The 18,160-nt window shown below is 38.6% G+C and overlaps 1 protein-coding gene across 1 annotated transcript in view; it reads left to right on the top strand.

The window, feature by feature from the left end:
- Positions 1–18,160, top strand: part of PPM1L (protein phosphatase, Mg2+/Mn2+ dependent 1L) — a 310,771-nt gene that overhangs the window by 189,669 nt on the left and 102,942 nt on the right. The gene's annotated exons all lie outside the window — the stretch shown is intronic.

Below are 18,160 nucleotides of genomic sequence, written 5' to 3'. Positions count from 1 at the left end.
ACTTTATATTGGCAATCATTTAATTCTCTCATCCTGAAGATGTAGTTTAGATGTGATCTGTTGCTCTTATCTCCACTCCAACTTAATCTCCTTTAAAGAATGGTATAATTTATAACAGGCAGGGTAACCTTTCTGGAGGGTTGGAGGCTAAGAGAGTTACTGGACGTGTACATCTGTATGTGTGTATAAATGCCTCCTTCTTGTTTGGTTTAGCATAGTCAAAACAGTGGTGACCATCAGATAGAGTTTGCTGGGCCAGAAATACTGCAGTGCAGCAGAGGCCTTGGTAAGTGTGAAGATAGCATACGCTTAAGCAATACTGCACTAGCCTTGCATAAATGGTGGATGCTGCGGCTCTCCGGTTTGTTTTTCCCAGATGACTTGTCCTGGGGCCTGAAGCTGTGCAACCTGAAAGGGGTAGCTTCAGTGATGGAGTCCTAATTGTACCAAATCAAAGCTCATTGAGTTAGCCAGGTCATTAACTCGCTGATATTTAATTACTAGCTGCTTCCACTGCTGGAAAATGTCACCAAGCCGTTGTACTAACTCTGCCTTAAAGAATGCATTTTCCTTTTTGAGTGGTTCGTGTTTTGTTGCATTGTAGAAAAATCAGAAAAACATCTTAACAATCCAGTAAAGCTGGCAGTCCCAGCTGCTGTGACCTCAGCCACAATTGCTCTCTTAGGCCTGCATCTGACTGGACAAGCCCTGCAGAAGAAACACATCTGGAAATTCAGCAATAAACTAAGGCTCACCTGTGTCCAGGGTGTGGAAGCGCTTTGAAGTGGGTCCTGGTCTAGATGTGTTATCTGTTTGGCTCTTTCCCACCTCTGTTACGATTATAAAAGTTATGTGGGAAACTTGGAGAGAATTTTTAATCAAATTTCAGATTAATTCAACCCTAGGTATCAGGCTAATGACGTGAAGAATGTATGTAATAGCTTCTCTAAAAGAGCTGTAAGTGAATAGAGTTTCTCAGATGTTTGGTATTCCCAAGGATGTATTTTGAAATATGGTGTCAGCATCAATAGAATTGTTTCTTAACATACTATTTTGCTTGTGTAATTATACCAGTTATTTAATGGCAGAAACGTTGTAATGCAGAACAACCTTAAATGTGAAGTATTTAAAATAGTTGTGAGATTTTTGTTTCCCAAATGGACTTAATAAATCCTACCTGATATTTCCTTTTTAGAGAGTTTAATCCGTTTGTTGTCATTATAATTATCGTATTGATCCTTATCTTTTCAATTACTTTCTTATGTTTTCATCATTTCACACAGGTAGAACCCCATATATATTGATAGTTATGCAATGTTTAATAGAATAATTCTAAAGTAGAATGAATTTCACTTGAGCAAACCAATCTAATGTAAATTTTGTTCAGGCCAAGTGGGTTTCTTTCCTTTCTTGATTTTAATTTAATTGAGAGAATACATCTACAGTTCTTAGCTTAGTGCCTGGTCTAGAGTAAATGCTCAATAACTGTCAGTACTTGTGAACATTTTTATTATATTCACTAAAATATTTCAGTTCATTTTTTTACCTCTAGTAGTAGCTGATATGCTTTTGATTGAAATACTGTAATGAAATCTCTCAGTATTTATATTTACATAGTCCCACACAATTAAAAATAAACTCTTTGAATATATTTTAATAAAATATGTTTCCCAGGAGCTAGTTACATAATTTAAATTCATTTAATAGTCATTTCAGAATTATAACTCTTTTCATTTATCAGCCATTTCATTTAATGATGAAAGAATACAAAACCATGAAAGAGAAATATTTGGCCCAGTTGGAATAAAATGGCTGTTGTCTATTTGAAGCATTTCAACACTTTGTACTATTTTTAAAAGTCCATATTCATCAAGGTCCCAAATGTTTTATGCCCTCAAAGCACAATGAATTAACATGAAGAGTCACTAAATGGTAGGAACTGTTATGCCACAAGTTCAGGATACTTTCTAAGTGTATGTGTTTTAATATTTGTATTGGTTTAACATTATTTTTTTGAAGGTATGATCTACATAAAATTAAGAGAGTGTCGTTTAAGTTTGATGATACTTAAATTTGTATTAAAAGACTGACATCGCGTGCTTGTCCTAAAATATTAAGTGTTTTAAAATTCTTGATAGGATGTCTATACAAGTATTTTTCCTGCTTCATCCTGAAATCATTACTTCTTATTATCACCACACTCTTATAATGTTGAAAATCAGTCACACTTGGTCTCATTTTTGCTGTCTTAGTTAAGGTTCAGCAAGAGAATTGCTATTATTTAATAATTAGATTTGTTCATTGTCACTAATGTGACAGCAAGAATTTGAAGCCATTTGATTTCTTAGATGGTTATGTTAATTCATACTGCCAGTTGATGGCTGCTAAGTCACCAAAGCTAATGTAGAGGTGTTGGAGAAACATCTGTTTCAATGATACATGAAAATATCAGCATGTTTGTGACCTTCTGGATAATCAATATGCCTTCTGTTCTTTAGGTTTATGCAGTTTATCTTTGCGAGATTACCGCTTAATATGATAGCTGTCAAATAGTCATACTGTATTAGGAGCCTGTGAACTATTATCTTTACTCTGCTATTCATCTATTAAAATTATGGTTAATTCTCAGGATTTCTAGATTATGTAGGCTTTGCAGGTTTTTTGTAGCCTGCCTTAAATTACTCATTAACACCTCCAAAGTAGGGTAGTATGGTAGAGGGAAATAAATAATTAAAATTTATGGAATACAATTTAAGGCATCAAGTGATTTTGAAGATCTTCTAAGCCAATCCCTTCAGCCCACTCCCCTGTTTTACAGGTAATGGGACTAACAGCCAGTGAGGTTAAGGAATGTGTACAGCCACGGAGCTGGCTGATTGCTGTGTGACTGGGAACCCAGATTTCCTAGGTTTGTTCAGGACTCCTTCCGGAAGCTGGAATAAGAGAACTTTATTGGCCTGCACTTTACTATGGAACAGAATGAATTGTCCAAAAAAAGCATGCCTTACCTACTTCTAAAGACTTCTAAAGGCTGGGCGCGGTGGTGCATGCCTGTAATCCCTGCACTTTGGGAGACTGAGGGGGGCAGATCATGAGGTCAAGAGATCGAGACCATCCTGGCCAACATGGTGAAACCTTGTGTCTACTAAAAGTACAAAAATTAGCTGGGCGTGGTGGCACGCACCTGAGTCTCAGCTACTCAGCAGACTGAGGCAGGAGAATTGCTTAAACCCGGGAGGTGGAGGCTGCAGTAAGCAGGGATCACACCACTGCACTCCAGCCTGGTGACAGAGCGAGACTCCGTCTCAGAGAGAGAGAGAAAAAAAGACTTTTGAAGCAGATGAGTTGTGGGGTACATCTGTTATTAGAGCAGCTCCCAGGCAAGAACCCAAGGGCAGAGCAATGGCAGGGCCCTGAAAAATAGGTATACAAATAGCGCATATGTTTGAGGGTCATAATGAGGAATAAATAAGATAATGCATTTAAGCACTTAGCATAGTATTTCACATATAGAGACTTTTCAATAAATATTAGCTATTACTATTTATTATCATAGAATTAAAATTCTTAAGTATCCTTACATAGTTCTAACCTGCTGTTAGTTCTGATCTTCTGCCATTTCCTTTCCCTTTCCCTTCCCCTCCAAACACACATACATAGTCTTCCCTCCAGATCTATAATATCCATGTTTTTCATGCCTTTATGTCTTTATGTGGAATGTACTCTCTGCCTGGATTGCTACACAGCCCATTGTTCTGCTCAGCAACTCTTTACATCCCTCAAAATTCGGCTCACATGTCACTTTGGACATGGTATGGTATGATTTGGCTCTGTCCCCACCCAAATCTCAACTTGAATTGTATCTCCCAGAATTCCCACATGTTATGGGAGGGACCCAGGGAGAGGTAATTGAATCATCAGGGCTGGTCTTTCTCATGCTGTTCTTGTGATAGTGAATAAGTCTCCTGAGATCTGATATGTTTATCAGGGGTTTCCACTTTTGCTTCTTCCTCATTTTTCTCTTGCCACCAGCATATAAAAAGTGCCTTTAACCTCCCACCATGATTCTGAGGCCTCCCAGCCATGTGGAATTGTAAGTCCAATTAAATCTTTTTTTCTTCCCAGTCCCAGGTATGTTTTTATGAGCAGCATGAAGACAGACTAATACAGTAAATTGGTACCAGTAGAATGGGGTGTTGCTGAAAAGATACCTGAAAATATGGAAGTGAGTTTGGAACTGAGTAACAGGTGCAGATTGGAACAGTTTGGAGAACTCAGAAGAAGACAGAAAAATGTGAGAAAGCATGGAAGCTCCTAGAGATTTGTTGAATGGCTTTGACAAAAATGCTGATAGTGATATGAACAATAAGGTCCAGGCTGAGGTGGTCTCAGATGGAGATGAGGAACTTGCTGGGAACTGGAGCAAAGGTGATTCTTGTTATGTTTTAGCAAAGAGACTGGTGGCATTTTACCCCCACCCTAGAGATTCGTGGAACTTTGAACTTCAGAAAGATGACTTGGGGTATCTGGTGGAAGAAATTTCTAAGCAGCAAAGCATTCAAGAGGTGACTTGGGTACTGCTAAAAGTATTCAGTTTTATAAGGGAAGCAGAGCATAGATATTTTAAAAATTTTCAGCCTGACCATGCGATAGAAAAGAAAAGCCCATTTTCTGGGGAAAAATTCAAGCCAGCTGCAGAAATTTGCCTAAGTAGCAAGGAGCCTAATGTTAATCCCCAAGACCATGGGAAAATGTCACCAGGCCATGTCAGAGACCTTCACGCAGCCCCTGCCATCACAGACGTGGAGGCCCAGAAGGAAAAAGTGGTTCTGTGGGCCAGGCACAGTGATTCTGTGTGGTGTGCAGCCTAGGGACTTGGTGCCCTGTGTCCCAGCCGTTCCAGCCATGGCTGAAAGGGGCCAATGTACAGCATGGGCTGTGGCTTCAGAGGGTGGAAACCCAAAACCTTGGCAGTTTTCACATGGTGCTGAGCCTGTGGGTGCACAGAAATCAAGAATTGAGGTTTGGGAACCTCTCCCTAGATTTCAGAAGATGTATGGAAACACCAGGATGCCCTGGCAAAAGTTTGCTGCAGGGGCAGGGCTCTCATGGGGAACCAATGCTAGAGCAGAGTGGAAGGGAAATATGGGGTCAGAGGTTCTATACAAAGTCCCTGCTGGGGCATTGCCTACTTGAGCTGCGAGAAGAGGGCCACCATCCTCCAGACCCCAGAATGGTAGATCCACCGACAGCTTGAGCCATATGCCTGGAAAAGCTGCAGACACTCAGCACAAGCTAATGGAAGCAGCCAGGAAGGAGGCTATATCCTGTAAAACCACAGGGGTGGAACTGCCCAAAACCGTGGGACACCACCTCTTGCTTCTGCATGACCTGGATGTGAGACTTGGAGTCAAAGGAGATCATTTGGGAGCTTTAAAATTTGACTGCCCTGCTGGATTTTGGACTTGCATGGGCCCTATAACCCCTTTGTTTTGGCCAATTTCTCTCACTTGGAATGGCTGTATTTGCTGAATACCTGTACCTCCATTGTATCTAGAAAGTAACTAGCTTGCTTTTGATTTCACAGGCTCATAGGCAGAAGGGACTTGCCTTGTCTTAGATTAGACTTTGGACTGTGGACTTTTGGGTTAATGCTGAAATGAGTTAAGACTTTGGGGGACTGTTGAAAAGGCATGATTGGTTTTGAAATGTGAAGACATGAGATTTGGAAAGGAGACAGGGGTGGAATGATATGGCTTGGCTGAGTCCCCACCCAAATCTCAACTTGAATTGTATCTCCCAGAATTCCCATGTGTTATGGGAGGGACCCCAGGGAGGTGGTTGAATCATGGGGACCTGTCTTTCTCATGCTATTCTCGTGATAGTGAATAAGTCTTCTGAGATCTGATGGGTTTATCAGGGGTTTCTGTTTTTGGTTCTTCCTCATTTTTCTTTTGCTGCTGCCATGTAAGAAGTGCCTTTCACCTCCCATCATGATTCTGAGCCCTCCTCAGCCATGTGGAACTATAAGTCCAATTAAGCCTCTTTTTCTTCCCAGTCTTGGGTATGTTTTTATCAACAGTGTGAAAATGGAGTAATACAGGGCATTTCTGAGGGGCTTTTCAATTACAGGATTTGTTGTATTCTTTTGTAGTTATTCCTTTACAAATCGTCTGCTTCCTTAAGTGATAAGCCCTTTGAGGTCAAGAACTCTTTCTTTTAACTCTGTGTGTTCAGCAAATGCTTGGAGTATGGTAAACACTTGATAAATGTTGAAAGAATGAATACTTGAATGAATTATTAGGCTTACTTTGTAACTCATTTCAGCCAGCCCTCTGCTTTTCATAGCTGTGAATTTTGACAGTTACTGGTTTAGCAGACAAGAGGACAACCACGCTTACTTTGTTCACTTTCCCTTTTGATTTTCATGGAAGTTAAGCATTTCACTTGATTCATTGATGCCATCTGGTGGAGAAAAGGCTAACTACAGATGCATGCTTCACCAAAACCATGTAGATTATTGCTGCTCATTAATATGGAAGTTGTCACTGTTTCATGGTGGTTTCCAGAAGTGAAGTCAGGAAAAACTCTTTGGCAACTGCTTTTTTCATTCCTGTACATTGGTTTATTATTTTTATTTTTATTGCATAGAGATGGGGGGTCTTGCTATATTGCCCAGGCTGATCTTAAACTCCGTGGCTCAAGCAATCCTCCCACCTTGGCCTCCCAAAGTGCTAGGATTACAGATGTGAGCCATCACACCCAGCCTTAATTTTAGGAAGTTGGTCATTCATGAATAATATTTGAAAATATTTGCAAAGAAGTTGCATGTTATTAAATATGGTTTACTTGGCAGTGTGGCAATTTATGTGATTTAAGGTAAACTGATCATTTAAAGTTTGAGATAGTGAATTTGTAAATGTTTTCATGACACTGCGTTTTTTATTCATTCATTCTCTAAGTGTTTATTGAGCATCTACCTAATGCCTCACATTGTAAAAAGTGCTAAAGAACCTGAAATGAAAGACATTGTCAGTCTTGGCTCTAAGAATGGTTAGGTAAGACTATAAAGCTATATAACTTTTCACAAGTCAAATTATACAAACTTTATTTAGATTTTCATAAGAATTCCTTATGTGCATGGATCCCTCCATATGCATATGAACATAAAGTTACAAGTTTTAGTCTTGCCATTTTGATGGATTTTCTTAGAGTATATGAATCTAAAGGGAAATTCTTTATGATTTTTTAAATAAAAAGTAAATACTCATTCAATATGCACATTTCTGTACCGCTTACACTCTACCTATCTGAAGGACAGACGTTTTCTTAAAGCTATCTGGAACATTGTAATGAAGCAGGAAGTAAACAAAATGGAACCGAGGGGAAAAAACAATCACAAAGCTCATGTACCTTTCTCCGATAAGAAGGTTAAACATTTTCCAAGTCTAAAGCTAGATAACTGTGCATAAAGCAGCCTCTTAGAAGCAGGATTATCTGCCAATGGAGGAGAACCCAGACCTTCTCACAGGATCAGGGTGATGTGGTGTGGAAACCAAATTCATATGCAGGAGACATGCATGCCACAACCCTCCCTTTATTTTCCCAAGATAGCCCCAAATCATCAAGAAAATGCTGGATTTTCTCCTGTGCATTCTTTCTGAAAAACTTTGAGAGGTGTGGTTTTTTTTTTTTCATTTTGGAAGCATTTTCATCCAAAGAGGTTAAATAATTTTTCATCACTTAGAGTATTAAAGTTGAGTTAAATGGGACATTCACTTATGTGGAACTCTTCATTCCCTGATGGCACTCATTAAATGAGGTATTGTGGAATTTAGCTATCATTTACAGAAATTATATTTGAAAGATTACATAGGATATACACATAGAAATCCAAAATTCGTTTTCTTTTTAAAATTGAAGAACTGGAAAGGATTCTGAGAATTTACCTAGTTCTGAGGAAGGATACCGTTAAAATATTACATTAAAATGTGTTATATATAAAATTTTGTTTTGTACTGCTCTTGAAGGAAAGATTTCAAACAGAATTGGCAATTCACTTAATTTATAAGTAGAAATTCAATGCAAAAAGGGCCAGCCACCTGTCTTCTGAAGTTCTGTTGACCTTTACTATTTAATTGCCCGAATGTGGACATACATTTGTGTTAGAAAAGAGAGCTTGGTTTGTTGTGTGTCTCATAAATCATATTGACTTATTTAATGACTTCTTTATTCCAGGGCACTTATATCAACACAATGTGTTTTGAAGAAGAATCACAGGTACTCCCTTGGGAAATATAAGAAAATTAATAATTGAGTTTATTTTAGATGGCAAAGTTTATAATTTTTCTAATCCATTTCCCTAATGATTTATGACATCTGGAAATTGCTTGTTACAACAATAAATCTTCAGGTGGATCACCCTTGTCTATGGATTATTTGGGTATAGGACATAAAGATAGGACACTGTCCCACAGCAGATTTTTTTTTTTCTTGCCATTTGAGAGACACCAGCTTTCACTAAGCAGTTCATTATTTTCCAAGGTTGGAGCAGCTGTGGATCCCCATAATTATGGATTTGCTATGTCCCTGCCAATCTACTGTGAATCCTAATTCAAATTTTACATGTTTGTTTGGGGCCTTGTTAATTTTCTCATGATTATGTGGTTCCTGACAAATGACAGTTTCGAGATTCTGAAGTTGCTTAAGTTAGTTTTTTATGAGGTATTGCCAATTACTCATTGTTTTTAGAATGCTTAATAACCTTTTTCTTTTTAATCTTATGTCCAATAAAGCAGCTGCCCTTTATAATGTCTGGCTGTATTTTTACCCATTTATTTCCTCTGAGGACTGCTACCAGACTACAATTTCTAAGACTCTCTACCTTTTTAGGTTATATGGTCAAGTGGAAAGAAATAAAACGCTTAAGAAACATATCTGGAGTGTTAGAATTTTTAAATCAGAGCTATTTCAAGGTGAGGACTATGATGTGCAGCTTATTTTTGTACACCTCAAATTTAACACAGTGCCCCATACATGAAGGCACATCATAAATGCAAGCTAAACAAAATTAATTAAACATATTTATCTCCACAGATTTTGCTCTAGTTTGGCCATCCATCTGTATCAGTGTTTGGCACATGTTTTCTGTAAAGAGCCATGTAGTAACTGTCTTAGGCTTTGCATACCATCCATTCCCTGTCTCAGCTGCTCAACTCTACCATTATAGTGCAAAAGCAGCCATAGGCAATACGTAAACAAATGGACAGAGCTATGTTCCAGCAAAACTTTATAAAGATGGATGTTTGGGCTTCAGTTTGCCAACCTGGATTTAGACCAAGGTACATAAAGAGGTCTCATCTCATGTGCTAACTTTGATTGGTGGCTGCCTTAGAATACTGTATTGAGAAGGATTCTCAGGGTCAATCTAGGCTCAGTGGTAAATAATTTATTAGTTAATGTCTGCCATAGGCATTGTTTTGACCTTTCCTATAATTTATTTTGAGGACACTGTGACCTGTGCAGATGGTTGCCTTTATTTCTTTGCATTGGACACCAAGAAACTCAGAGTTACTTTTTAATCAGCTGTAACAAATAAGAGTTGACCCTTGAACAACCTGGGTTTGAACTGCACAGGTCCACTTGTAAGCAGGTTTTCTTCTGACTCTCTTACTCCTAAGATAGCAAGACCAACTCCTCCTTTTCCTTCTCCTCAGCCTATTCAACATGAAGATAACAAGGATGAGACCTTTATAATGATCCACTTCCACTTAATAAATAGTAAATATATTTCCCTTATGAGTTTCTTAACAACATTTTCTTTTCTCTAGCTCACTTTGTTGTAAGAATACAATAGGTAATACCTATGACATACAAAGGATGTATTAATCAACTATGTTATTGGTAAGGCTTTCATTCAATAGGCTATTAATAGTTACATTTTGGGGGATTCAAGAGTTATTTGTGGGTTTTCAACTGTGTTGGTGTTGGTACCCCTAACCTCATGTTGTTTAAGGGTCAACTGTAAAAAGAATTATGAAGCACGTATTTTACGTCCAACTTTATCCCTAGCTTCATCTCAGTTTTACCATTGTACTTTTCTTAGCCCAGAGTTCCTTAAACTTGACTACATAAAACATTGATGAAACCATAGACTTTACCAAAGAGCAACAGCTTACTGGGGGTTTGCAAGGACAGATCTGCAAAACATTAATAATCATACCTACCTTGCAGGGTTGGTGAAAATTAAATGAAGTAATTAATATAAAATACCAAGCATAGTACCTAGCACACAGTAAGTACTGCATACATGGTAGCTATTAGGTGTATGCCTTCAGAGAGCTTAGCCAACCCACCTAGAAAGGTAAAATACATTACTTCTGATTTCTTTGGCCCTCCTCCCAGGTTGGTGGAAAAAAACCCCAAATGGCCAGGCGCGTGGCTCACGCCTGTAATCCCAACACTTTGGGAGGCCGAGGTGGGTGGATCACGAGGTCAAGAAATCGAGACCATCCTGGTCAACATGGTGAAACCCCGTCTCTACTACAAATACAAAAATTCAGCTGGGCATGGTGGCGTGTGCCTGTAATCCCAGCTACTCAGGAGGCTGAGGCAGGAGAATTGCCTGAACCCAGGAGGCGGAGGTTGCGGTGAGCCGAGATCGCGCCATTGCACTCCAGCCTGGGTAACGAGAGCGAAACTCCGTCTCAAAAAAAAAAAAAAACAAAAAAACAAAAAACAACCGAAGATGTAAAAACTCTCTGCAGATTACCCAGATTTCATCTTGTGGAACTGAGTCTTACCTGTGGAAAATACTAGGCCACCTTACAACGTTTGAGTCTTTTTTCTTTTTTACTCCTCTGTTTGTGGGGAACTCTCTGTGTGGAATAGGACCACATATCCACACAGGAAAATAACAAGGTGGGATTTGGGTGGTGAGATGATTGGGCTTCCTTCCTTTCCCTTTGAAGGTGCCACTTTCTTGTCATACTGGGCAATATCCATACAATTCTTAAAAGTTCATTTTAGTTATATTCCACTGAGTTTTGGGGGCAAGAATTTTACTACTTAGATGAATGGTTTGAAGTTACTTGATGCTTATCAGTTGATGCTATTTTAGCCCACAGTTCCCTTCAAAAACTATTATCTTTTCTGACTTAAAAAATGGCTGGTATAAGATACCCAGATATGCTACAACTCTACATGCTATTGCAAAGAATCAAAATGGTGTACATTCTACACTTGAGAGAAATGTGAAAGGAGAGTTGCCAACACTAAAGGAAAGCAACAGCACGAGTAAGAAAGAGAAAGAATGAAAAATATACAAAGTGGTAACTGGCAAGTCAGGAGCTCACTAGGCCTAACCTTGTTCTTAACTTGGATTCTTCATCACATCAACCCATTTTAATGATAAGAAATTCAGAAACTAATTTTTCCCCACAACAAATAGAAAGTTAGTATTGGTTTTAGTTGGGCAAATGTAGTGATATTTCTCCCTTACTTATGTTCCTCAACAGTTCCGATGGCTGGTATCTAATACCTCAGAGCAATTTTGAACTCTTTTCTCCTGTAAAATTACAACTTCTATTCACCCATGGCTCCAATTTATCCACATTTTTGAAAATTCATATCAATAAAATATACTGTCTTTCCTGTCTCTGTTAGCTTCTTCTTGCTCCTTATTCCTCTCTCTGTGAACCTCCTAATCATTTTTTAGATCTTGGCTTAACATCAGTGTCTCAGGAAAGCCTCTTCCCTCCATTCCTCCTTCACCCCAAACAGGCTATTTAGGTTCTTTGTTGTATCTCCTCAAAGAATCTTGTTCATTTCTGTCTCCCCACTAGACCATAAGCCCCATGAGAGCAGGAATATGTCTGCTTCTCCCTACCATTTATCTCTAGCACCTGGCGCAGTGTCCAGCACATAGTCGACATCCGATAAATATTAGTTAAAAGGATATACTTCTAGTGCATGACTGTGTGACTGCTCATCCAGCTATTGTCTTGTGGAGTTGAAGTTGGAAAAAGAATTTTTCTCTGTTAGGTTCATGAAATATATGCCCATCCAAATTTTAAAATATGTCATTTTCTATACAAGCAGGTGCAGTCACTGCTGAAACTATAGCTTTTCCACAGAATTAGGTATCTCATTTTCCTCTTGCTAAAATAAGAGACCCTTTCAAACCTTGTTTGCAAAGTTAAGCAACACTACCGGTGATGCTGAGTTCCTTTCCCTTCTGCTGTATTTTGCTTCAGCTTTCCAAGATTCAAAATTCCACTTGCAGTCCTTGGCCGGGGGGTCAGGCCAGTGTTCTTACCATGCCTGGGGACGGTCAACCGGAAATCACTATGTTTTCACAATGCTTTGCCACAGGTCATTTTGTGGCCTGTTTCACACAGCTTGCTGAGATTTGCCTGATTGCCCACAAGCTGGTGGGAAAGGATTCCAGGTGCTCTGTTGCATTAGAAGTACACAAGGTCAGTTAGTTGGCTTCAGGAAAGGGCTCAGCCTTTTGGATGCTGAGCAGATTAGCAATTTTATATGATTAAAAAAAGCTTATGTCACTGAGGGTTGAAAGGCCATGTAGGAGTGTCTTTGCATATAGTCAAGGTTTTCCCATGAATTAAAAATGTTTACATGCCAAACTCTGTCTTGGGAAATGCAGAAGGACTTTTCTTGTGGAAGGTCTTGTACAACCCTAGATGTACGTCAGAATTTCTTATAAGGCTTTGTAAAAATACACATGCCTAGACCTTAGAAAATCAGAATCCCCAGTGGGTAGAATCTGGTGTTTTTCACTTGTTAGTGAGCCTGTTAAAATACAGCAGAAGTTTAAAAAAGCAGATTACTAGCTGGGCGTGGTGGCACATGCCTGGAATCCCAGCTACTTGGGAGGCTGCAGCAGGAGAATTGCTTGAACCCGGGAGGCGGAGGTTGCAGTGAGCTGAGATTGTGCCATTGCACTCCAGAACTGGACAACAAGAGAGAAACTCCGTCAAAAAAAAAAAAAAAAGAAAGAAAGAGAGAGAGTGAGAGAGAGAGAGAGAGAAAGAAAGAGAAAGAAAGAAAGAGAAGAAAGAAAGAAAGAAAGAGAGAGAGAAAGAAGAAAGAAAGAAAGAAAAGAAAAAGTTGATTTACTAAACGTGGAGCAGGCTCTGTGAATGTGCATGTTTAAAGAAGGCAATCCCCTTTTTCCACCCGAGGTGACTTAGAAACAGTTGGTTGGAATACCAGCCCTGAGGAAACATTGATGAAGCCCAGTGACCTAATTTTGTAGAGAAAACTGAAGCCCTGCCCTAGTGCCCTTCCCCGGCATGGAGTTAAGAAGGCTTTACTGAGACCCTGTTTTTGAACTTTATACCTGGATTCCTAAAATGAGACATTAGATCCTGTGTGTGTATTTCTGGGAAGAGGATCTGTTGCTTTCAGAGATTTTTTAGTCGGGTTGAAAATAATACAAAAATATTAGAAAACGCATTTTCATCATGAGATACAACAGGCTCTGGCTCTGTCCAAACCAGCAGTCCTTGCAAGTGGGTTTTTATGGTATAAAATAAGGTGTGATGCTCACTCAGCAAGTATAAAGTAGTATAACATTTATATGCTTTATGGCAGAAGAGGGGCAGATGTCAGAGTGATAGGAAGAAACATGGTAGGCAGAGTCCCTTTTATCTTTCTTTGTGGTCATGTAGAGTCATCACTCATAGGATATTAAATTTGGTTTTAAAGCACTCATTCCCTATCCTTTTCTGCCATCATGCCTACGTTGGTCTAAGTGTCAGGGAAACCCACATATGTGAAAAAGCTTCTGTCCTACCTGCCAGTTGCTCATAAATTAGTGGGAGGGCAAAAGGTGACTAGATAGAGACACTTTGAAGTAGTTGAGAGCTGTAACAGAGATCTGAACGTAGGACATTGTGGTGGCAAGTGAGAAGGCAATCGCTTTAATTCTGAGAGACTACTTTTGCAACCAAAGTGATGATTCCTATTTTGTACAGAAGTTTTAAAACTATATGTATGCAGCAGGTGCTACTGAATTTATTTATTTACCCATGTATGAGACACAACAAATTAAGTTTGCTTCATTAGGTTAACCTCAAACAAGCTTTGATGGCAGGTCTTGAAGCAGGAGCCAGAGACAGAGAAGAGTAACTTAAACCTTCAAGGAGCACCAATCTTTGTGTTTTCCCCCACACAAAGTTAAATTTCAGAGTAGACAACATTTGTCCTTCTTTACTTTCACTTTCATACTTTACACTGCATTCCCGGGAGTCTCCTTGGGTGCCTTATTGCTTGTCAGTCCACCTCCTTGTAAGTAAAACTCTGACCAACTTGTTCACACTAAGACTAAGTACTTAGTGTACTACTCCTCCTTAAATATTTACCTTTTTGTAGGTAAAGAGCTGGCATTAACCAACGATTGAAGCTATAATGATAGAATTTCAGGCATCAAAAAAAGCCCAAAAGGAAAATGATTTGGGGGTGGGGATCCTTTTGGGGCTACTCACATTACGCTAAATAAGGCAGTTACCAGCTCCCTGGACAAAAAGACCATCCTTCTCCATACCCCAGCTGCACATACAGGGAGTCTTAATCTAATACTGGTTTTGAAGGCACTTCTTAAAGTCATGTCAGATTGGAGACATCAGCCCAACTGGCATTCGTCTGGAGCTTCGCTGCCACCCTGGCCACACCTGCCTTCTGGAGGTCTACCCTAAAGAGCCTGACAGGTAGCTGCAGGGCAGAAACCGATTGAGGCCCAGTAGGAGTTCTCTGGTGCTAATCCTATGTAAATAGTGGTTGCCAGCCAAGAAATATTTTATCTGGCGACTGTCATACCTTCAGAGTTCTTTTTGATTAATAACTCATGAGTGTTTTATAATTCACTTCTAGCAGTCCCATTGGCTTCCCGGATTCCCAAGGGCATTTTCAGTTAGCATTCCATATGGAACTTTCTGGAATACATTTGGATAGCACTAATGGAAGTTAATATTTCTCCAAGCTCTATAGCCCAAGATTCAGAAATGGAAGGGAATTTTATCGGTAAACATAATTTTCTCTGAAAGATGAAACATAGTTTTCTCTGTAAACAAATATTACTTTGCATTTTTCCTCTATAGATCCCAAGTGTATAGAATGTGAAACATCTTCTTTCTGTAGCTGCAAAAAAGACAGGAAATCACCCATCACAAAATTTAGCAAGATTGCTTTGACTGAGTGCTGCTTGTTTTCTCAAAAGAGTGATGAGAAAGTAGACATTAGGCTGTTTTTATGTTAGGCTGTTTTTATGTTGCTGTCCCTCAGGGGAACATAGATGTGTATGTGTGCTTAAAAACAAAAGGATCATGAAACTAGTACAAACTATTCCTGCTGAATCCCTTAACCTATTCCTGGAATATGGGTAATATTGAGGGGCAAAGAATGCATCATCACTGTGGCAGCAGGGAAGTAAGCTCAACTTTTTGTTAGAATGTAAGCAGATACATTTTTAATCTTTTAAAGTATGAGGGTAGGCTTTGATCGAAAGGAAAATGGGCCACATAGCTGAACAATGTTTGATAACTTGATGAAATTATATTTTACTCTAATTACAGGGTAAGGATCTAGAAAAGAGAGGTAAGTTAGTTTTTATGTACAAAAGCATCCATCTGTAATTAGGAAAGCCATCATACAGAAAGTGGGATTTGAGTGATGTTTTCACACTCTGGTATGCTTGATGCTACCACATGAATATAGTGTCAGATTGAATATGAAGTAGATGACTGATAAAGTTATTTGAGGTTTGTCACATTAGGAATCCCAAAGGAATTGTCTGGGATAATCTATAACTTAGTAGTCCATCACCTTAATGTTTAAACTAAATGGGAACTTTAGTCTTCATAGTCAGTCTGTTAGATGACTTCATAGTGTTATGCCCTCTGCAGTAGCATTTGCACTTCTGCAGCTTTGGTTCTCCAGAGCAATCTAAATCTCTGTAATAGGTGTAAGATTTCATTTTTATGCTTCTGGTTTAAGCCTGTGACTTTTTCCTGATGCCATCTCTCCTGAAGGAATCAAATTTACCTTCTTGAGACAGAATTATGAATTCAGGAGTGCAAGATGGTCATCTCAAAGCTACTTTTCTTATTTAAATAATCTCTCTAGGTTAGAAGTGCCAAAGACTAAAAATGGCAAGAAATGACACTTTTGGCAGCATGAGAGAAGAATAACTCCCTTGCCTTATGTTCCCTTCCTGGTGGGCAAGGGCACTCACTCTGACTTTGTTTTAAAGTGCCTGGAGCCAAAGAGCAGCTGTCAAAAGTTAATGATATGTTACCATAAGAAAGATGGATTCCAAGGTGAAACTAAGTAAATTAATGTGTGGTCTGTGTGCTGGCTGCTGCCAGATCAGCAAACAGACATCCTTCTCTTCAAGGGCAGGGAAACCTTGCCTGTAATGAAATATTACTCCCTTCTTTCTTCTTTCTTTCTCTGGTGTGAATTTCAAAGGATTCCCATAATAATCTCTCTTTTATCTTGTGAATACATTGTGGACATCCCTGGGTGACCATTTCCCTAAATTCAGCCCTTTTCTACTCAGTACTTGGAGAATTGATTCTTATCTTACTTCCCTTGTATGTCTTCCTCAGTGCCAAAGTCTCCTGCCAGGAGAGGGCCACTGATCAGATGCCCTTAACGCCAGATTTAGCATCTTATTTTGTTATTTATCAGTGTTTTAAAATTTATCAGTGTTAAATTTACTGTTGACATGAGTGCAGAGATCAGCCCTTTTGCTTTTGTCTCCTTTTTTCTAGCTGTAGAAGGCTGTGTCCATTCACAGTCAACACACATAATGAAGCAGAAGCTCTGTGTGTTTGTTAGGCATATATGTGGTATAAACATAAATTGAAAGGCACTGCCATCAATTATTTGTCCCATTCAGTTTAATGGAGCTTGAGGATTTCTCTCTTCAGATTATAATTGTGTGTGTTTGTGGGCGTTAAATAAAATGGAGAGGGAGAGGTAATTTATAAAATTGTGAAATTTGAGGGATATTAAAATTCTGAAACTCTTTATCTTGGCAAAGTACTCTCTAGACCTTGCATGAGGCAAAAATCCCTTTTCTTCTTAAGATGCATGGCTCAGGTTTTGAAATCTTAAAATCTTAACTCTTGGCTTTTCAAAGTTACTTGGAAATTGAGTCTCTATATCAGGACCAGCGTTTACAACATACTTTATTACAAAGTTAATGATAAATCCATTTCTTGTTTTAAAAAAAAATCTTTTAAATAAGAATTTATTGCATATAGAGGCACTTTATTTTTTGTTATCATTACCTAAAAATTCATAAAATTGCTTACTGTTCACTAAGTATTGGAATTGGTAATAAAATAGAACATCTGTTAAAAAGTGAAGGAACAAAAATTAAAAAACAACTATGACATATAAATTATTAAGTAAAAATTATTATATGATGAAGCATATTTGCATAGTTAAGGACATCAGAAGCCTATTTTTAAGTCCACTAAAGTTCAAAATGAGTAGTAACTTGACCTTGACACCTTTTTTCCAGAGAAATGTACTAAAAGTGATTTGAAATATAGGTCTAATTTACTTGTGATCTTTTTCTAATGGCGGCTCTATTAAAATTTAATTACATCCCTTAATAAACCTTTCTTGAAAAGAAGCTTTTGCCTCCCTGGAAACTTGCAAACAAGTTTAATACCTTTTCATCACAGAAGTTTTTTGTTTTTGTTTGTTTCTTTGTTTGTTTGTTTGGAGGGGTCATGGTGATGGTGGTGGATATTCCCTAAAATACGGAGAGATGAATAATTTTCAGGCTTACTGTTAAATGTTCAAGAGTAAACTTAATATGTTGTGTAACTTTACTCAGTTTCCCCATTGCTTTTTATTAGCTTTGCCTTCAGCTTTAGCTTCCAGTTACGTGACATTGAAGACATGTTTTTCTTTCCCATCTGTTGGGAAGCTTTGCTCATGTGCTCTTTTGTTCTCTTCTCCTGGGTTTCATCCTAGCCTGGGGTTGCTTTACCTTGTAAAGTAACCACAGTAGGCATTGCCGTCTTTGTAAAAAAAATTAATATATTTTTTCTAATTCAAAAGTGATTTGTGTTTCCTGCTCCAATACTCACTCCATAACCAAGGATAAGTTTCTTAACCTCTC

The sequence above is a fragment of the Sapajus apella genome, unplaced genomic scaffold (assembly GCF_009761245.1).
Source record: "Sapajus apella isolate SASKATOON/1434 unplaced genomic scaffold, GSC_monkey_1.0 scaffold4, whole genome shotgun sequence".
NCBI lineage: Eukaryota > Metazoa > Chordata > Mammalia > Primates > Cebidae > Sapajus > Sapajus apella.
The sequence above is the reverse complement of the archived record's forward strand: the minus strand, read 5'-3'. Positions and strand labels throughout refer to the sequence as shown.